General features: G+C 38.9%; 1 non-coding gene across 1 annotated transcript; it reads left to right on the forward strand.

Moving 5' to 3' along the window:
- Window positions 1-9,299: 9,299 nt before the first annotated feature.
- Window positions 9,300-9,425, forward strand: LOC116536354. Its single transcript, XR_004262592.1, has one exon. It is a non-coding gene; the product is annotated as a U4atac minor spliceosomal RNA (small nuclear RNA).
- The last annotated feature ends 14,055 nt before the right edge of the window (window positions 9,426-23,480 follow it).

Below are 23,480 nucleotides of genomic sequence, written 5' to 3' on the forward strand. Positions count from 1 at the left end.
TACCTTGCATGGAGCACTAATCAATTGGTGAAAGGAAGCAGGTGAAAAAGGCTCTGAAGAAATATCTTATTCCATTTTTGGAAACCCACAATACACATTAACAAATTAAGGGCTCTGGGAAGCTGTAGCACAGCATTTTTCAACCTTGGCACTATAGGCTTCTGGAACTAGCAAATCCACAGTGGTAGGGACTGTCCTGTACATTGTAGCATGCTTAGCAGTGTCCCTGGACCCTGCCTATTAGATACCAGGAGCAGCCTCCACAGTGTGACAATCAAAAACATCCACAGACATTGCCGAATCTCCCCTGGATATGTGCCTGTGAGGGGTAATCACCTCCAGTTGAGAAATATTGCCTTAGAATAAAGAAGCCTATTTAAGAAAGAAAATGCAGTGTTTCCCATGCTTTGTTGACCTCAAAGTCCTTTATATATAAACTTTATAGTTAGTTTACATAGTTTATACATATATAGTTTACAATTATATATCGTTTATAGATACAGTTGTTAGCTTATATAAAACTTGTTTTTATAAAAGTTGCTAGTTTATATACAACAACTATATGCTATATATAGAAGCTATATATATAAACCAAAAACTCACACATTCGGCATGGAGCCGGCACACACACTAGCCAGCCCATCCCTAAGTGCCGTTCCCCACTGCTGTCCTTTGCTCTGCACCTGCTGAAATCTGCCTTGTCTTCCTGCCTTCAAGCTTTGCTGCACATCTGGCTAATCACGCTTCCCCACCCAGGGGATCCTTCAGCCCTCCCACAGGATTGCAGTGGGGTGCACAGAGAATACTTTTGCCCCTCACAGAGAATATCTTTGATATTCTACCTGATACCAATCCCGCATACATCTCTCATTCGCCTAGTTGCATCTCCTTCCAACCTTATTGAGGATCTTTCTCTCATCTCTCTTCTGGATGGATCCTGTCTGTTTAGGTATGAGCTGTTAACCATTCTGGAAATATTGATCTGGAAAACTCCCTCGATGAAAGGATTCTATTTCACATGGTTACATTGCAAGCACTATGTCAAGAAGTTGGGGGAAATTTTAGAGTGAAGGAGGACTTTCTAATAGTCAAAAAATTAAATAAAAATAAATTAAAAAAAAACAGTCAACTTGCCAGCTCAGCTCCGCATAGCAGTTCAGATACATTATGATGTGCTGACCTAAAAAACCCCTGGCACTTGGGAAGGTACATTTGTCTGGAACAGCTGGGGCCCCCAGACACAGAGGATGGGAGGGTCTCACTCATAAGATATTTCCCACAGGCCTCCACGAGTACTCACTTAAGACTGCTGACAGGCAGGTGATAAGAAAAAGACCCCTCCCTCACTGAGGCAGGTGTGCGAGAGACACCTGAATGCCACTGTAGAAAGGAACAGACCCTGCTCCCCACCTTCTTATACAAAGCAAAATGTTTAAGAGGAGGGGAGTAACAGAAAGCACCTGTCGCCTCTAGAACACAAGGAAAGACCAACTACGGCTAAGGGAAGGGCAGGAGAAATCCACAGATTAATGTCAGCTTTAGACTGTAAGAAAAAACAAAAAACAAAAAAAACAAGAGGAAGCGTCCTGTGGCAGCAAAGAGCACGAATTTTAAAGTCAGACTCTCTAACTCTACCTTTCTTATGTGTAAAATGACAGTAATAAAAGCATTATTAATATCTGCTAGTATTTTTGTGAGGTGCATAGAATAGAACCACACATTATGCACCAATCAATCAATGAGCACTTAAACACACACACACAAAATACAATCTATGCCAGTTCGAGTTTAGTATTGCACTTTGTAGGATGTGGAGATGGTTTATTACCTGTTTGATACGTGAAAAGCGCTAATCATTGTTATCATTCAATTATCTTCCTATAATGATTGAAACTGTTATAAAATGTGTTTAACTTCTCTGTCTTGCTATGAACCAGATTTCACTGGGCCGGGGCTGAAATTAACCAGGTGGGATTAGTTTTGAGGGTATTCTGGAATGAAACAATAGAAAGAATCTGAAGCTAACCATCCCTCTTTACCTTAGTACATGCCAATCCACATCCCCTTGGAGGACAATGTAAGCTTCCTCCTCCAACTTCCTCCTTCCTCACTAACATCAACGGAAAGTCAACTGCCAATGAAGCAGAAATATATCACTGATTCTTTTCAAGAACAATCTCTCCCTGAATTTCCTTTCTGGTCCTCAGATGACGATGGGTGTGATGCAGTTACAGGATCTCACGTGGGCAAAGCAGGCTTTGTTTACATGTTAACTATAGAGTTGCAGACAAACATATGCCTCCCACCTCTACTATTGGATTTGCTACCTCGCGCTGTTTAAAATGAAGCAGTGATAGAGTTTCAATGAATTTCAATCTATTTATTTATACCTGAGCGGCCTTCTGTTCACTAGTAGTAAGGATCCCCAGTGCCTTACCAAAAACCAGATCCAGATTCCTCTGAATATCTGGCTAACACAGAGAAATTTAGGAGCTTTGATCATCTTCTAAGAGGGGTCATTTTTGAGCATTCTTTGGGCTGAGATCTAACGCTGATCTGATACATGTTACAGGCAGACAGCGATCTCTCCTCAAGTGATTAGTTCCTCTCCCCAATAGGCCACTAGGTCTCCTTCTCCAACTCATTTAACACACAATGTTGTTTCGGTGAGAATGTAATAGCTTGAAAGAAAGATTGTTCTGGGTGCCATGAAAGAGCTCTAGGTGTGGGAAAAGCAAACCTTGTCATGAACTTGGAATTAGTTACTTTCTGTGCCGCAACAGACAACACTTTTAATTTCTTTTAATCCTAGTTTCCTGAACATGCGGAGATTAGTATCTATTTGCTGAGCATGGTTGCTTTGGGGGAATCGAATATGGAATACTAATAATTGAACTGAAACTGGTCCTTCTGATATGCCAGGGGTCATTTGAAAACGTCACCTGTTTTATTTTATTTAATCCTCAAGCAACCCTAGGTGATATCTGCTACTATTATTTCCCTTTAAGAGATAGGGAAGCCAAGGCCCAAAGAAGTTGAGTAACTTTCTCAGCGTGGGTGTGAATTCAAATTGGATGAACTGATTCCAGATCCTGAACTGTGAAACATGGATGTATCACCTCTAATGGACAAGTCAAAAAAATGTTAATGCATAAAATGCTCTGAAAATGTCAGTACTCTGATTACTTGTATTGCTGGTACTCTAGTACAGTACCCATATAGAAGTATTCTACATTTCTAAAAACACAAACAAAAATGAAATGATGTTTAAAGAAGTCATTAAATGGCCGGTGTGATGTAATCCCAAGACTTTGGGAGGGTAAGGTGGGTATGTCACTTGAGGTCAGGAATTTGAGACCAGCTTGGCCAACATGGTGAAACTCAGTCTCTAGTAAAAATATCAAAATGAACCAGTTATGGTCGCACGTGCCTGTAATCCCAGCTACTTGGGAGGCTGAGGCAGGAGAATCCCTTGAACCCGGGAAGCAGAGGTAGCAGTGAGCCGAGATCCCACCACTGCATTCCAGCCTGGGCGACAGAGTGAGACTTCTTCTCAAAAAAAATAAAGAAGTCATTAAACTCATCTAATATGTTAACTATTAACCTGGCTGCAAAAGACTCCAACCAGCACTGAAATAGCACTCTCAAAATAACAGAGATATGTTTAAAATTGTGGTAGAAATTTTCCAGATATAGATTCTATGCTTGATCAGCAAACAATGTGACATGTTGAGATGTTATAGCAAAAGCAGCCTTCTTACAAACTCGTTTCTGAGATGGAGTAAATTAGATCAGAAAAGTGAGTGAGATGAGTAAAACTGTGACGCACCCCTACGACCTTCACACCTTTCTTCTTCAGTTTCACAGATACCTTAGGGAGGCTTAAGGGACGAGATTGAGAAGTTCTACTCTTGGATGGCTTGAAAGTTCAGCTTCTTAATCTATGAGACCACAAGGCAAGAACAGACACCTAAGAGACTCCAGCTAGAACAGGGTCTCTTCTCTCCCTTCCAAGCTTAAATCTCCATGTATCTTAACAATGATGAATTTATTTACGTAAATAAACTACAAAAGGGCAAAACTGTACTAATAAAATAGCACTATTATTTTTATTGGCAAAAACAAAGAAGTTAGCAAATAGTTATTTAACATTGGTGGGAGAAAGGTGGTGTCATGATTCAGCCTGTGTTCAGGAAATGGACTTGTTTAGAGAAAAAAATTTTAGTCCATGGATGCTCAGCTATAAGAAAATAAGCCTCTCAAAGTTAATTGGTTGATTGATTCATTCATTGATCTGCTAATCCATGCATCTCATGAATACCAACTGTGGCTCAAACCCTATGCTAGTAACTGAGATTCCCAAAATGAATATACCTTGCCTTCAAGGAACTTACTGTATAGAAGACAGGAACAAGCACAAAAATAAAAACCGGTTCAAGATGAACAGATTCCGATAGAAGTATAAACATAGTGTCCTAACCTCAGGAAGTGATGGCGCTGATAGGAAGAAAAGAAACCTTCAGACACATTTATAACCACAGTGCTCTCTTCCTGGCCCTATGCAGAAATGAACTGTTGTGGTCCCTGTCCTTGTAGGGCTCACAGGTCAGCAGGGAAGATAAGACACCATAGAGAAAAATGTTTTGCAAGGAAGGAAATGTCGAATGTCATGAAACAGATTCAAACAGGGAGTTGAGAATTCTGGGGAGGCACAAATGCACCCAGCTAGGGGCATCAGAAGGCCTTCCTGGAAAAGGTGGTATTGGGTCTGGTTCTGAAGCTTCTGAGCATATGTAACGCCCTGGGCACCGGGCATGGAAAGATCCCACAATCGGTAGCATTCAGTTTGATTTTGCACCTGATTTCTTGGTGCATGTGGTATTATTAAGTTCCTAAACATAAACATATTCCTTTTAAAATCCATCTTCAAAGTAGGCCGGAGTTCCAGGCCCATGGGGACTTGACATATCAAAAGAAACTTGCTGACACAGACTGGAGTATGCAGCATGATCTGTTCTCATATACGATTTTAATGTTTCTCATTTTGCAGTCTTGCCAGCCTCCATCTATCATCGACTGTCACATTTAAGTTTCCTAAATGACTGCTTTTTAACTTTTGTCATTTATTCAGCAAGGAGATATATTCTAAAGCCTGACCTCCCCCCAGCCCACCCCTGTGATTGTATCTCAATATTAATAATGAGGCAGAGAGAAGAGAAACTTTGCTTCATTCACAATAAGCCAAGGGTTTTTTTTTAATTTAAGAAAATAAGAGCATAATATGTTTCTGGTTTCAAATTCAAGCACTGATAGAATTCTGTCACCTCTCGATGATTTAGGGTGAAATAATATAAAACCAGTAGGAACTGGAAGAATAGAATGTATTGAGAGTTGCAATTAAATGAGAGAGGCAGACAGGGAAGGGGAGAAAGAGGGACGGAAGGAGAGAGAGAGAGAGAAAGAGAGAGAGAGAGAAGCAGACATGGAGCTCTTTGTAACATTTCTGCATAAAGGATCAAAGAAAATGTCTCCCTCTTTTCCAAAATGTAGGAGGGAAGGAGCCACACATTTCTAGACTCAGATGCTGGGAAAGAAATAAGGGCATTGTTAATTCTGCTTTAACATTACTATCCTGTGTTTTTTAATCTGACCTCCAGCTGATCACTTCTAAAGGTGCCATGATGTTAGGTGAACTTTCTGGATGGATTTGGCTTTTTCCATCAAGTGGAAATGACTTATAGTGGGTAAAAGTGTGAACTAAGCACAGATGATGTCAGATAAAAACACTTGTAGGATGACCACATGATCTACTTTTCCCAAAATGAGTTCCAGTTGACACCTGTTTTCCCAGCATTTCATCTATTTAGTATTCTTTTTAACCAGTGTCCCGGTTTAGACAATGAATTACATGTTTACCCTGCTCGTGGGTAAAATGCACTCAGCATACAAAGCTCACAGCACAGCATAGGAGAACACTAAGAAACACTGAGATGCCACAGTATCTATGGAGCCAGGCAAGTAAGGTCAGTCTCTCTCTCCTTATCCAAGGAAAAGAGGCCAATATCTATTCAAGTTGCTCTCTGTGACTCTCCCTATAGACCAATTTAGCAATATTAAACCTGAGAAGGTGCTTGACAAAGCCCTCAGTAACTTTTCAGAGAGTAGTCCTTTGGTAATATTATTGGAAGTAACTCATCTGTAGGAGTAGCATGCAATTAGTAAGTGATACTTGTCCAGTGGGAAAAATATGCTTAACTATCAACTCCTAATCTCTGTTCATTTAATCTCCATTAGAGATGCCACAGTTTATCTGTCCATGTTTTTAAAAAGAAATGAGAGCTTCTGATTCTAGCTAAGATGAAATAAGGACATTCCGCCCCATCTCCTCCACTGATTGCAATTCAAGACTCAAAATGGAATATATAAAGAAACTATGTGATGATTCTGGAAAGCAAATGATTTCAAGGAAATTGGAGAGGAAAATTAAAACTCAAAGTATAATATTCTAATTAGTATTAATATTCTAATTAGTATTGTAGAGTTTTTTGTTTTTGTTTTTGTTTTTACCTGTATTCAAAGTTTATATTGGAGAGCAACCTAAATCCCAGAACTACACTGTAAATGTGGACAGAAAAAGCTCTAGGAGAAACCCTCTCCGTCTTGTCAGAGGATGGAAAGGACAGCTGCAGATGGCAAGGATGGAAGGAATCCCTGTGTGGACTTTTCCCTCTTTTTTACTCTTCAGGTCCTGCACCCAATGCAAGCACCAGTCAGGAACCTGCTGTCCTGCAGCAGAAGTGGAAACAGCAGACCTGCAGACCCTTAGAAACTAGCCGAGATAAAATATTTCTCTCTGACTAGAAGAGCTGAAAAAAATTAAAAGCCCTATGTTCTGAAGACAGTAAGGGATTTTTGTTCTCTCTCTCTCTCTCTCTAAATCACTGCTTTCAGCCTTGCTGAAACCTAGCTACAAGAAATGTGTGGCAGTAAAGGAGACTAAAACCCAGATTTTCTGGTCAAAAGACCAGGAAAAGGAGCCCACAGATGCCAGTGAATATAGGTGGATTCACAGAGAGGTAAGGATTGGAAAACTATATATATGCTGGAAATCTGTACATGACATCCTGGCCTCACTACTGAGCATATGTCTGGAATTGACCGGACACAACACAGAAAATGCTTTGAAAAGTAAACTACAGAGTAGAAACACTTCCCAGGGTCTATACTGGTCTCTGGGTCATACCCTTATGGGGAGGACCAAAAGGCACCTCCAGCTGATCAAGACCTTTGAAAACTTAACTGACATAGAACCACAGACCACAGAAGTCAGGTCAGGACTTGTGATCCGAACCTAAGAAAGTTAGGACCAGCTAAATTAAAAACGCCAATCCTGTCTAGAGAGTTTTAACAAAATCCAGACTCTCATAGCCTACTCTTCAAAGTCACCAGGAACTCATTCAAGTTTGATAGACATAAAAAGAACCAGTCCAATCTCACTAACTCAAGCAATGAGACAATCTACAGACACTAATTCTGAGATGATCCACATTTTGGAACAATCAGACAGACTTTAAAGCAGTCATTATAGACGTCCTGTGAAACAGCGGTGACCAATTATTAAATAAATGGTAAGACAGAAAGATTCAATGGGAAATAAAAACTCTAAAAATAACTGAGTAGATTTTTCAAAAATAAAAATTATAATAACAAAATAAAACAAAATAAAATCATTGGATCATAAAGGCGATAAAGGAAAAAGCCTTTGAACTTGAACACAGATCAAGAAAACCTAGTCAATCTAAAAAACAGAAGGAAAAATGTAAAAACCTAAGGTGGACAGCCTTAAAGACCACTAGAACAATATACAAGTTCTAAATTTTTTATCACTGGGGTTCCAGCAGGAGAGAAGAAAGAAATTGGTTCAAAAACAAAAAAAAGTTTTGAGAATATAATGGCTGAAAACTTTCCCAAAACGTGAAAGATGTATAACTAGAACTTCAAAAATCTAAGTGATCCTTAATAAAGAATAAACTCAAAATAAACCATGCTCAAAAAAAATTATAAAGTACTGAAAACTACAAATAAAGAAAAATTTCCAGAGCAGAAACAAAAGTTATATTCAAATGACTTAGATTTGTCATCACGAACCATAAAGAACCGAAGATAGTGTAACAGCATTTTTATCATGCTGGGGGAAGAAAGAGAAAACAACTCCAAATTTTATATACAGCAAAACATTTCTTAGGAATATTTTCATATAAAGCAACAAAAAATCATATATGTATATGCACCTAACAACAGCAATTCAAAATGCATAAATCAAAATATTATAGAACTGAAAAAAGAAACAGACTAATTCAAAATTATTTTTGAAGACAAACACGCCTATCTCAGTAAACAGAACAAACAGAAAAACAGTACATATATAAAACACTACCATTCAACTTGACCTAAGCTACATTATAGAAGATTTTATCCAACAACAGTGGAATACATATTCTTTTCAAGTTTACATGGAACATTCACCAAGTTAGAACACATTCTGGGTCACAAAACTATACATTCATGACAAAAGAACAAAACTTTCAGCAAATTATAAATAAAAGAAAGTTTCCTTAATCTGATAAAGACCATTTATATGAATCCTGAAAAGAGTGCTACATTATAATTGTGATAGTGGTAACACAAATCTACATGAGATAAAATTACATGAAACTACATACATATGCACACCTACACATAAACAAATGTACATAGAACTGGGGCAATCTGAATAAATTTTGTGAATTATACTAATGTCAATTTCCTGGGTTCAAGATTGCTCTAAAAGACCGGGTATGGTGGCTCATGCCTGTAGTCCCAGCACATTGGGAGGCAGAGGCGGGTGGACCACTTGAGCAGGAGTTAGAGACCCGCCTGGCCAATAGGCTGAAACCCTGTCTCTACTAAAAATACAAAAATTAGCCAGGCATGGTTGCATGCGCCTGTAGTCCCAGTTACTCGGGAGGCTGAGTCAGGAGAATTGCTTGAAACTGAGAAGCAGAGTTTGCAGTAAGCTGAGATCACACCGCTACACTTCAGCCTGGATGACAGCAAGGCTCCATATCAAAATAAATAAATAACAGAATGAGAGAAAATGTTTGCTAATGGCATATCTGAAAACTTATATTTAGACTCACATACAGAGACATTTATGTGTATATACATATGTGCACACACACACACACACACACACACACATTCAAATCAACAATAAGATAGACAACCCAATGAAAGTTGGTAAGAAAACTGAACAGGGAACCATCCTTTTCTTGGGGTTGCACTACTGTCCAGCGAGCGCATAGTGTGGGCAGTACTGCTAACGCCTAAACAACACACTCACATCAACTAAAGCCCTGCTTTATGCTGGTGCAATTTTTGGACAAAAATGAAAGAAAAAGAAAGCTGAACAGGCATAATAACTTATGGCAGCACACATTTTAGAGTGCCTTTGAATAAAGTAACAATACCAAGTGTTAACATGGAAGCAGAGCAACTGGAACTCTCACACATTCCTAGCGGGACTGCAAAATGATATCGCTACTCTGAAAAATATTTTCATAGTCTCTCATGAGGTTAAATATACCCTTAGATTATGACCAAGCAACACTACTACTAAGTATTTATCATACAGAAATGAAAACGGGTTCATACAGAAAATGTTTCATAAATGTTTATAACAGTGTTATTCATATAACCCTAAAAATGGAAACAGCTCAAGCATACTGCAGTGGTAGAAAATGGATTAAAAACAAAATGATTCAGCCATGCAATGGAAGCCTACTCAGCATTTCATTGTTGGCATACACAGCAACATGGGTGAATGCTTTATGTTTAGTGAAAGAAGTCAGTATCAAAAGATTATTCAATGTAAAATACCATGCATATGACATTCTGTAAAGGGAAAGACTCCAGAGAGGGAGAGAGAGAGAACAGACCAGTGGTTGACAAGGGTTATGGGCTAATGAAAAGTGTGACTGCTAAGAGACAGCACCAGGAAATGGTGGAGCTGAGAGAACTGTTCTGCGTCCTACTGTGGATGAGGTCACATTTCTCTGCATTTGTCAACATTCGCAGAATTGTACATCAAAAAGTGAATTATACATGATGTACATTAAATTTCACCATATATTCAACACCCACCTATGAATGAGAACATGCGGTGTTTGATCTTCTGCCCTTCTGTCAGTTTGCGGAGAATGATGGTTTCCAGGTTCATCCATGTCCCTACAAAGGACACAAACTCATTGTTTTTGACAGCTGCATAATATTCCATGGTGTATATGTGCCACATTTTCCCTGTCCAGTCTATCATCGATGGGCAATGAGAACACATGGACACAGGGAGGGGAGCACTACACACTGGGGTCAGTTGGGGGGAAATAGGGGAGGGACGGTGCGGGGTGGGAAGCTGGGGAGAGATAGCAAGGGGAGAGATGCCAGATGTAGGTGATGGGGAGGAAGGCAGCAAATCACACTGCCACGTGTGTACCTATGCAACAATCTTGCATGTTCTTCACATGTACCCCAAAACCTAAAATGCAATAGAATAAATAAATGGGGGAAAAATTCACCATATGTAAATTTAAGAAATCAAATAGCAACCTGGAAAAAATGGTCCTAGGGTCAGCTGGATAACAAGATTTATCTCCTCAATTTTGAGCGCTTTAAACCACCCTGGCCCACAAAACAGACCCCCAGCAATGAGATAATAAGAAGTGGTCTAAGGTTGCACAGATGGTCCCATGTGCTGGAAACAGGAGCATCATTTGACTTGAGTAATAGAGTATGAATATTTGTTTACATTTTCTAAAATTTGCAAGTCTAGAGCAAAACCAATTTATACCTTATGCAGGGACAAGTTTCAAAGGTGGGCTCTCAATAACATTAACAGGGTCAGTATAGTCAATAATAACTGTATATTTTAAAACAGCTTGAAGAATATAATTGGATTGTTTGTAACACAAAGGATAAATGTTTGAGTGGATGAAGGACCCCATGCTACATGATGTGATTATGATCCATTGCATGTCTGTATCAAAATATCTCACGTACCCCTCAAATATATCCACCTACTATGTAACCACAAAAATGTTTCAAAATAATTTTAAAAATTTAAACTTAGCTGAAATTCAGGTGGAAATTTCATCCACCTGAGAGGTAACCACTATTCCAAATGATGTTCATTATTTTACTTGATTTAAAATAAATAGTCTTGCATACACACACATGGCACATACACATACTTTAGCTTAATTTGTTAATATACTTTTTTAAAATGCTATCAAACTATATCTCGCTTGAGGGACTTTATTTTCCAAACAATGCTTCTAAGTCAGACCCATAGTGACTTGTTCAGCATTCATTTCTATTGCTGTATGGTATTTTATTGTAGGAATATATCTAAATGTATTTTCTTCTTCTGGAATTTAGGTTGTTTCCAGGTTCGTTGGCTTATTTGTTTTCACAGTAGATAATACTGCTAGGACCGTACTTATACATGTTTCCAGGGAGTCATGTGGGAACATTTCCCTGGAGTAAAATTGCTAGGCATAAAATTGCTAAGTTGTGAAGTATATGCGAATATTAAATTTCACAATATAATATAAACTTGTTTGCCAAAGTTTTTGGACAAAATAACACTCACATCAAAAGTTTATAAAGTAATCTTCTTCATCAATACCCTTTACTAATCTTATGATTATTAAGACTATTTAAGTTTTGCCAACCTATTAGGCACAAATGTTATTCTCATTGGGGCTTCTTTTATGTTTACATGTTTTCTAATTTTTTCCACATTACAGAATATGTTAAAATTACCATTTTTCTTTTTTTACTTTCATAAGTAACAGTAAAGCTGCTCCAATGTAGAAGTGACTTACCCAGCAGATTTGGACATTACAGATCCCATGTGAATATACTGAGGGTTGAAGGCATTAATGTCTCATTCCACTACTACACCAAATAAGTTGGGGAGGTCTGGATAAAGAATAAATTAGATAATGGTGCCTAGGAGAACTAGAGAACTGTCTACAGGGCCAATTAATTGCCCACACGAGACTGCAACTTCCGTAACACACAGATAAGTTCAGATGTTGATGGAAACTTGGAGGATACAAACTTTCTAAGGAGACGTCTCCTTGATGTATTTTCTGCTAAAAACGGTGTGATGTGCAATAGCCAAAGTCCTGGGCCCTCAGCGTCATTGAGCAAATGTAACAGCCCTGGATTTCCCAACCCTAAAATTTGGTTTCACAAGGCAAATGAATCTATATTTCTCAAAGCTATTGTTAGTTGGGCCATTATTGCATAGAGTCTAACATGTTGCTGATTAGTATACAGCTCGGTATTTGTTGAGCCCCTCCTATTGTCCTACCACTAGACATCTTAATTATGTCAATAAATAGAGAAAAAGAACCCACATCCAGCCACTGCAAGAAGTGATATGTAAAATGAAAAGATAATGTTAATGGTAATATCCATAATTACTGAGACACTTCTAAGGATCAGATTCCTTATTTCTGTCATCTTTAGTACCAATCAGGCAACGGGGACATGCATGTAGCCTAGACAAGTAACTTGATGTTCTGCTGAGTTCTGTCATACCAAGACCATCCAATAAGTTAGCGGTAGAAATGGTATTTGAGACAGGTTTATGAAGCTCCAAAATCCACACTCTTTCTTCTAAGACTTTTTCATCCATTTCTACCACTCACCTATTCCCTGACTCACCATTGCAATGACGCAATGGAATTCTAGTATGAAAGAAAGATTCTGACACCGGTAATTCAAGACAAAAGCTATAGTAAGACCTATGCGCCAACTACAAATGGTGCATTGGCATAAGGTAACTACTCAGAAGTTCTTACATCCTCATTTGCCTAGATTAGTCCTGGTTTATTTCGGTTGTCCCATCCAGTTAGTGGCTCTGTTAACTCCCAAAAGTGTCCCAGTTTTCCTTTCTATAGGAAACGTCAGGATGACATCCACATACATGAAAGGCATGGTTTGCACCAAGAATTAATCTGCTACGGGCTAATGTTTCCACTCAGTTGTCATCATTGCCATCAACATATTTCTTTGATGTCTGTCATAAAGTGTCACCATAGATGCTGGCATGTTCTTCTATTTTTCTGCAGCTGAATATGTCAAGGAGAAAACAGGGTGTTTGGGACTTTTCTTGAGCTGAAAATCATTTTGAAGTTGCGAGTAACTCCTTTAAGAATTAATTTAACACTCTGATCACAAGCAAAGGATTCCCACTTTGCAATCAGCTTTCCAGAGTTTTGAGAGATGACATTTAAAGAGCTGGAGATTTTTCAGCACTGCAGCATTTATAGGTGCAGCCAACTCATTGTTATCTTTGCTTCTGGAAGACAGGCAGCACATGGATAATTAAAGTATATAGAAAACTCCCTCGTCATATTTTAGTCTTAAGAGATGCAGTAGAATATAACTTTGAGGCGTTCAATTGGATGTAAGATTAGAGATGGGAAGACATAGTGTTACTCGGAGGTGGTCTCTGTAGGCAAACTGCCTAGGTTTGAATTTAGATTCTCCCACTAACCAATCATGCGGCCCTCTTCAAGGTATTTTAACTTATTTATGAAGTAGAAATTTTAATAAGACATGGAGACTCTACTGAAAATTATATGATAGAACATATGCAAAGCAGTTGGGATAGTTCCCTAGACTGTAGCAAATATTTGATCTTATCATTGTTAACTTAAACAGAGATGGAGGCAGTGCAATACACATCTGGATTCTAGAGATGAGGGTCAAACACTGGGGAAAATGAGCATAAATATCTATTTTTACCTTTATGTCTATGCAGAAATTCATATCAATGAAACATTAAAATGCATCTTTCAATTTCATTCATTTTTTGCTATCATCTCTGACACCAGCCTAGTTGGAGCCACCAGCATCTCTACACCATAGCTTTTTTTTTTTTTTTTTTTTTTGAGATGAAGTTTTGCTCATCACCCAGGTTGGAATGCAATGGCATGGTCTTAGATTACTGCAACCTCTGCCTCAAGTGATAAGCGATCCTCCTGCCTCAGTTTCCCAAGTACCTGGGATTACAGGCATGTGTTGCCAGGCTCAGCTATTTCTTTTCTATATTCTTAGTAGAGAGAGGGTTTCACCATGTTGGCCAGGCTGGTCTTGAACTTCTAACTTCAGGTAATGCACCCACCTCGGCCTCCCAAAATTCTGGGATTACAGACATGAGCAACCACGCCCAGCTTCTTTCTTTCTTTCTTTCTTCCTTCCTTCCCTCCCTGCCTCCCTTCCTTCCTCTCTCTCTCTCTCTTTCTTTCTTTTTGAGATGAGGTTTCACTCTTGCCACCAAGGCTGGAGTGCAATGGCACGATCTCAGGTCACTGCAGCCTCTGCCTCCCAGAGTCAAGTGATAAGCAATTCTCCTGCCTCAGCCTCCCAGGTAGCTGGGATTACAGGCATGCACCACCAGGCCCAGCAATTTCTTTTGTGCATTTTTAGCAGAGACAGGGTTTCACCGTATTGGCCAGACTGGTCTTGAACTCCTGACCTCAGGTGATCTACCCAGCTCAGCCTCCCCAAATGCAGGGATTACAAACATAAGCAACTGCACCTGGTCCCCATAGATTCTTTTATGAGTCATGTTGCATCATATACTTCTCTCTTCTAATCCCTTATGAACAGAGTAGCCAAGTGGCTTTTGGAAAAGTAAACATGATCATGAAACTTGGTTGTGTAAAGTCCTTCCTTATCTTCCCACGGCTGTCCTGATGTGGTCAACAGGGTCTGAGTAAATCAGCTTCACTGCAATTCCAGGCTTGTCAGGTGCCAATTTGCTATGTACCTAGTAAAATCACTCTGTATATACTCTCAATTTCTTAGTCAACACCTCCCCCACTGAAGAACCAGGGATATGTACCCCTCACTGTCTCTCTGATCTTCTGTTTACATCTCAATTATTGTGAAGTCTCAGTTTAAATGACATGTCTCCCAGGGACCCTCCCCTTATTACTCAGACACAGGCAGCCATCCTGTTATTCGGTCTCAAAAACTGCATTTCCTACATACCTATTGCTTGCTAAATAACTTTAATTAGTTACTGAAACCTAGCAACTAAATGACAAATATAAAAATAAAATATTTACATTGATTTTAATGGGAAAAATTATTTGCAGTTCTGTTTCAAATCAGCATATCTAAATAATTCATAGAGCTAGGAATAATACATAGGAATTGAATGATAAGAAAGTAGGGAATACGCAATAGCTTGAAAGTAAATAAATAGTCTGCATGTGGAATGTGATCTAATGAAGATTTTACTGGTCAGGGGAGAGAGAATATTTGATTGCGGCTAGTAGCTAGAAAGGCAGTGAGAAGAAAGGGAAGTTATTTGGAAGAATTCTTTCTCCTGTATACATGTCCCAATATTTTGGGGGAACTCATACGACCTTTCACTCAAACTACACTTGAAAGTTATAGCACAGAAAAATAACTTTAAAGCAAAATCAAGGCTACACACAAAAGTATGTTAGAATGTTCTGAAATAGTACTCAAGTAAAAAGAACATGAGTATAGGATGCTATATCATCATCCCTCTCACTTGGCAATGCAAAATATTTGGGGTTCATCTAAACATCACACATAATTCAAATTTGTTATACATGACATTCTCTTACTAGAAATTCTTATGAAGAGAAAATAGGTTGTAATGTCCAAATATAACTTCTTAAAATGTGGTTTTTGTATCAGAAATTTTATTGAAAGAAAGCATTTTATTAAGCTAAAAGTAGTATACGATTTCAAAATAGCTTATAGCTTTTAAATTATATATATAATACCTGTATGTATAATCGTGTTAGTTATAATTTATAACTGTAAGTCAACAGCAAAGATATAATTCTCTAAGGTAAGTCTATAATTACACATTTACTTGCATAAATATTTGTTTAATATTCCATCTCTACCACTAGAGAATAAATTCCATGAAGGGAATTTACTGTTGTATTCCTGGCACCTGGCACAGTGCAATAAACAATGTCTTAGGATGGTGTCCCATGGTACAGAAATCAGAGCCAGGAAAAAGCAAGGCGGAACTGAAAGCAAGAAATAAGTAAGTTCATGGAGGGATAAAGAAAGGACGGTTCTTAAACTATTACCATGAGAGACATGAGTGGGGGACTATGGGACAGACACACACATTATTTTCATACATTCTTTTATATTTAAACTGGTAAATAGTTTATTGTTTCTTCATTTAGACCCCAAAGTAGAAAAGATGTGATCAGGTTTCTGTATAATGTCTTTTTCTCTCTCTGTCTTTTGATACAAATAAAACATCTGTTGTGATGGTTGTCACAGGACATGCATGACTCGATAAATGGTTTGCATATTTCACAGGTAATTTATTTCTCAAAATACAAATAAACAATATAAGTTGTTATGTGCGCCATTAGCCCAGTGTGTGATGCCACAACCACATATATGCTAAATCATGTGTGAGCTTCTTAACACCTTCGCTCCTAGTTTCAGCACAGTGAGGTTGGACAGCTCCCTTTGGATAGGTGGGGTTGGCCTTTCTAAGCCACGAGTTCAATTAGATTCAACAAATAACCTGTGTACATGCTAAGATAATTTAAACATGAGTCAATGTGACCGAAAAACCACAACCTGAAGTCTTTTCATACAGGGTGAAGCAAAATGTGCAGTGGCTTTGAAAATGACCTTCTTAATGAAGACATAGGTTGTACTGGTAGCAAAGTTTTATTTAAGCGCCTTTCAGATGCATACCTGTTTTCAACCAAGTTAAATTGCCCCCCGCCCCACCCTGACCCCCACCAAAAGGGAAAGAAACAAGTTTGACCTATTTTGAGCCAAAGTCACACTGTTCTGGCTGTTAAGAATATGATTAGCTTCTGAGAGTGGCTGGTGTCCTGGGTTTTCAATTATGTTAGAATTCTGGAATAATGGAATTTCTTATGAGGTCCATGAAAAGGTCTTATAGACTTTCAACAGCAACTTCCTCCTCCTTCCTAGGAATGATATTTACTTCTGCCAATCAACTTCTGTTTACGGCTATATGGATATACAGGTTTATAGTCTGGTCTATGTTAAAAGATCCGAAAAGTAGGCGTGCATTCAATATCCTTCTCCCAGGTTCAAATGTCAATTGATCTTGCTTTAATGGAAGTTCATTAGTTCTTCCAGCATTAAAATTTCAGACGAATATTATTTTAATAAAAATTGGTATCAGACTAGACCATAAGTAAAAGTCAGATCCCATTGTCCATATGGAAACCTATATTTGAATCCTACATTCACCACTGGTTATTGCTTATTTTCATGTGCTTTAATTTCCTTATCCCCAAGGTGGGAATTACAGCAATATGTAACATGGCAGAGTCATTTGCATATTACTATGAGCAGTAGTACAGAAGTATCAATGTTATGCTTGCTACTCTTTTTATAGTTGTAGAGTTTTAAAAAATAAAATATAAAACTTAGAAACCATTTTTCACGGAAGAAACTGTGTTGGATTAATATTTTGGCCTTTCACCAAAGGAGTGGAGATGTTGAGATACAAGTTTATGTACTTTAACTTTTAGAGGCATTTTATTGATAGAGATTGAGAAATATTACTCTAAAGTTTCCAAATTGTATATGTAGTTAAAGTAAATGCTACAGTTATAATTTACACACACTTCCTGAGATAGGCCCTATACTTTTGTCAGATGAAATTATAATTGTTGGTTTACACTTTTGTTGAGTTCATTACCTATTAAACATTTATAAGTACATGAGTTATATTAATGTGTTAAAGAATAAATACTTCAGGCTGGGCATAGTGGCTCAGACCTGTAATAATCCCAGCAGTTTGGGAGGCAAAGGCGAGCCGATCACTTGAGGTCAGAAGTTCAAGACCAGCCTGGCCACCATGGTGAGACCCCGTCTCTGCTAAAAATACACACACACACACACACACACACACACACACACACACACAAAACCTAGCCAGGCATCATAGTGCAAGCCTGTAATCCCAGCTACTCAGGAGGCTGAGAAAGGAGAATTTCTTGAACCCAGGAAGCAGAGGTTGTACACTCCAGCCTGAGCAACAGAGGGAGACTCCATCTCAAAAATAAATGCATACATACATACATACTTCAGTTTGTCTTCCAATATGACTGAGAACTCTTTTACTCTACTGACCCTGCCCCTCCCACATATAATAACTATAAACTCCAGACAAAATTAAAACATAACCACTTGAAGGCACTTGGAAACAAGCAAACAAAACATGCATGGATACATGAAAGGAATCATTATTTGAAAGAAAGGAATGACACTGAGTGAGTTTCCCATTTTCACAGTGTCTAGCTGATGGCAAGCACCCCAACATGCTACACTGAATGATTAAAAGTCCAATGGAAAATCACAGTATGTCTTACCTAATAAACCAAAGGATAGAGATTGGGACACTCATAACTACAAAAACTGAAGAGGGTTTGAAAAAGGGAGAACAAGAGAGGAGGACTCTAGGTTTTGAATATAAACTACCTGAATCTCTGACTGATGGTTGAAACACCCCTGCACAGGAATGGGTACCAGCAACCAAGCTACAGGTTTGTTATCTAAGTACACTTGTCATGGAGGTCTGTTGTACAGATTATTTCATCACCTAGGTATTAAGCCTAGTTCCCATTAGTTATTTTTCCTGACCCTTTCCCTCCTCCCCCCTCCCCCCTCCAGCCTCCAAAGGACCCCAGTGTGTTGTACCCCTCATGTGTCCATGAGTTCTCATCATTTAGCTCCCACTTATGAGAACATGGAGTATTTTGTTGTCTATGCCTGTGTTAACTCAGGATTATGGCCTCCAGCTCCATCCATGTCCCTGCAAAGGACATGATCTCATTCTTTTTTATGGCTGCATAGCATTCCATGGTGTATATGCATCATATTTTCTTTATCCAGTCTATCAATAATGGGCATCTAGGTTGATTCCAAGTCTTTGCTATTGTTAATAGTGCTGCAATGAACATACTTGTGCATGCGTCTTTATAATAGAATAGTTTATATTTCATTGGTTACATACCCAGTAATGGGATTGCTGGGACAAATAATATGTTTTTAGGTCTTTTGATAATAGATGCCTAGTAATTTGGAGTTGAATGAAAAAAAATAGGGAGAGTGGAGGGAAATTTGCATCAAAGAGAAAAATGAGTGTTGCTGGCTACTTTGATTCTGATGACCAGTGTATTCATAGAATTCAGACATGGTGAGATTTCATAATAAACCAAAGGGTCCTTCTAAAAGTCTGTCTTGAATGTCAACTAAATTCAAGGAACTTTGCAGGTGTTCAGTGTATAACGGTACTGAGCAGGACCCTGGCATAAAAACAGATGGCACATTCAAAAAAGGGTGATTAAGGAGACTTCAATGAATGAATTCCTTATAACGTGTTGGAAATCAATCAACAGGGGATGCAGAAGTATCCTGAAGCAAGCAACAAGGGAAATGCCATTATCACTCCTAGATTACTCCACCAGGGGAAAGTGAGGAAAGTCACTGCCCAAGCCTGATGAGAGCTGTAGCTGTGTAATAAGACTGTCTGGTGGAAGCTGTGGTCTTGGCTAGAGGAACCAGCTATACAAATGAGCATAAAGCCATAGTAAACACACTAAGCGACCGTCTAAGAGGAAGAAAACTGGGGAATAAACGTTGTAGCATCTCTCTCCTCTCCGACCAGTTCCTCTCATGGGCTCAACTGAACTAGTGGCCAGAAGGCAAGGAAGCCCAATTGGTGCAGCCTCTTAGGGATTTAGAGAACAAAGCAAAGTGGGGATGGTTAGAAGGAGGACCCTTTCAACAAATGGGGGAGAGCAGACAAAGCCCCTATCTTTTGATATTTGTAGTTAAGTTGTTAAATAACAGGGCAACAGTTAGGCCTGGTCTTTATCAACAGCCCCTCAAATTACCCCCACAAAGTGATCTTGCTTGACCTATTCTGTTAAAACCAACATTGATTCCTTAATTATGAGCATTTTCAAATGCAGTCAAGCAGGGTTTGATCTTAGTATCTCCAACCTCAGGATGCTTCATCACCAAAGAAACAGGCTGAGAAAAGTAAGTGTCGTTCACCTAATGTTACATGGCTAGTTATTGTGAGAACCAGGACTGGAACCACATTTTCTGAATTTAATCTCACCAGCATTTCTTCCACTACAACTTTAAATGTAAAATGTGGGCATTTTATTTTGGTTGCCAGCGAAGTCTCTTGCAGCCTGGCTTTAGAGCATTTTACCATTTCTGGTATGCTTCCTCAGCCTCCACTGGGATCTGCAACAAGCGTCTGCTTCCCAAGCACAGAGCACACGCACAACGTGAAATCTCAGTCAGTTTTGTAAAATCATTAACATCCTCCTAACAGCAACAACGCAATGAGTGTTTTTAAAGTGCCAGACACTGAAAAGCACCTTTTCAAAAGCGTTAATTGGGTCAGGCATGGTGGCTCACACCTGTAATCCCAGCACTTTAGCAGGCTGAAGCAGGTGGATCACCTGAGGTCAGGAGTTCAAGACCAGCCTGGCCAACATGGTAAAACCCCATCTCTACTAAAAACACAAAAAACGAGTTGGGTGTGGTAGCAGGCACCTGTAATCCCAGTTACTCAGGAGGCTGAGGTGGGAGAATTGCTTGAACCCAGGAGGCGGAGGTTGCAGTGAACCGAGATCACATCATTGCACTCCAAACTGGGCAACGAGAGCAAAACTCCATCAAAAAAAAAAAAAAAAAAAAAAAGAAAAAAGAAAAAAAGAAAGAAAGAAAAAGAGCATTAATTCACTGAATTATTTAGAAGACCATGCAATGTGGATAATATTATCCCCATTTTACAGATAAGATGAGAAAATTGGAGCAGGAAGAGATCAAGTAACTTGCCATATCTCCTGTTATTAAGATGAGGGTACAGCCAGAAGCTGAACCTCTGTAATTGAAGCCCTATGCTGTTAACCATTCTATTACCTTGGGGGTAAGTGAACTGAAGCCATGCCTGACCTTGGTGGCTAGTGATGTATTAGCACCAGGCTGATGGAGTGAGACCCAATTCATAATTTATTTCTGTAAAAAAAAATGCTTCCTGTATTGTACCCTTGACAACTGAACCCTTTAGCAGCATCAAAGGGAATTACGTTGGAAGAAAAATGGCATGTCTGTGAATACTACATTATCTTCGGGTCCACTAAATTGATTTTTATTTTCAGAGATAAAATATTTCCAGGAGTGCTGTCTGCATTGGCAGGATGCCAGGGACAGTTGAACTTTTCCTTCAAATCTTCTGGGTTAGTCCAAGCCTTTTAGTTTCAGAGACTTCTCAGAAAAGCCTGTTGGTGTGGAAAGAATGTAGACATCTTTGCTTCTGTTAGAACTCATCTTTGGAATTAAAGAATGTGTGTTCTTCACAGTTCTTATCAGAGGCTGAGCACAGGAGAAATAAAGCAACCCAGAAAGAGGAAGCTTTGCTTTTGTTGAGAGAAATTAGGGGCCAGGAGCTGTGGCTCACACCTATAATCCCAGCACTCTGGGAGACTGATGTGGATAGATTACTTGATATCAGGAGTTCAAGACAAGCCTAGCCAACATGATGAAACACTGTCTCTACTAAAAATACAAAAATTAGCTGGACATGGTGGTGCACGCCTGTAACCCCAGCTACTCAGGAGGCTGAGGCATGAGAATTGCTTGAACCTGGGAGGCAGATGTGGCAGTGAGCTGAGGTCTCACCACTGCACTCCAGTCTGGATAACAGAGCAAGACTCCATCTCAAAAAAACAAAACAAAACAAAAACAAAAGAGAAATTAGGGACTCAAACCTCCTCTTGGAGCCTTTTGGAGTGGCTGACTCCAGTGTCTTCTCTTTCCTCTGCATCACTGCAATAAATAGTCATAAATCAAAGAAACATGGCAAGAATAGCCAACATTTACTAGGGCTTTTTTATGTGCCAAGTACTGACCCAACTGTCTTACATAGGTTATCACATTTAATCCTTGCAACAAATTGATGCGGCTGGTACAATTATTAACCACTTTTTCCAGGTAAGAAAACTAGAAATTTAGAAAGTTAATCATGAAACCAAGATTTGCCTGTAAGCTTTTTAGTTTAAAATTTAACTTTAAAATTTTTAATTTAAAATTTAAATTTCTAAATTTAAAATTCAAATTAAAATTTTTTAATTTAAAAATTTGTGGCCGGGCACAGTGACTCATGCCTGTAATCCCAGGACTTTGGGAGGCTGAGGCAGGAGTATCACCTGAGGTCAGAAGTTTGAGACCAGCCTGACCAACATGGTGAAACTCCGTCTCTACTCAAAATACAAAAATTAGCTGGGATTGGTGGCAGGTGCCTATAATCACAGTTACTCAGGAGGCTGAGGCAGGAGGACCACTTGAACCCACGAGGCAGAGGTTGCAGTGAGCCAAGATCGTGCCAATGCATTCCAGCCTAGCAACAGAGTGAGACTGTCTCAAAAAGAAAAAAAAATGTAATTTAACATTAAATATTAACCATGAAACCATGATTAAAGTTCTGAAACTTTAATCTAAATCTAAGAACTTTAATCATAAACCAAGCAGTTCAGTTCTCAAATTTATATTTTAATTTAGATCTGGTTTGACTTAAGTTGTTTTCAACCCACATTTGAATTACCTGTAGAAAACTTTAAATATGCTGATACAAACCCCTACTCACAAACCCAATACAATGGGATAAGCACTGTGTAACATTTTTCAAAACTCCCCAAGTGATTTTGACCTGTAGCCGAGAAACTACAACACTAAGCCTTGTGGATACATTGTATCAGCAAGTGAGCACACTGAAACGAGGAAATAACTTAATAATAGTGGGGTGTTTTTATTTTTTAGTTTTTTGGTTTTGCGGTTTTTTTGTTTTGTTTTGTTTTTTGAGTGGGAGGCTTGCTCTGTGGTCCAGGCTGGAGTGCAGTGGTGCAATTTTGGCTCACTACAGCCTTCACCTCCCAAGTTCAAGTAATTCTCCTGTCTCAGCCTCCTGAGTAGCTGGGATTACAAATGCCTACCACTACACCCAACTACTTTTTGTATTTTTAGTAGAGATGGGGTTTTACCATGTTGGCCAGGCTGGTCATGAACACCTGACCTCAGGTGATCCACCCACCTCGGTCTCTCAAAGTGCTGGGATTACAGGCATGAGCCAAATAATGGTGTTTATCTTCATACCCTATACATCATGCTACCCTCTTATAAGGAAAGGTCCAGATCCCTCTATAGATGAAGACTTTCTGAATTATTTCTAGCAGCCAAGATGTAAGGTTGACTTGTAGACATCAACTTATGCAGGAAGTACTAATATTTCATCTTGGTGGCTCTGTAATATTTCAGGGCTATCCAACCGTCCTCGAGGCAACATTCAG

Source organism: Sapajus apella, unplaced genomic scaffold (assembly GCF_009761245.1).
Source record: "Sapajus apella isolate SASKATOON/1434 unplaced genomic scaffold, GSC_monkey_1.0 scaffold99, whole genome shotgun sequence".
NCBI lineage: Eukaryota > Metazoa > Chordata > Mammalia > Primates > Cebidae > Sapajus > Sapajus apella.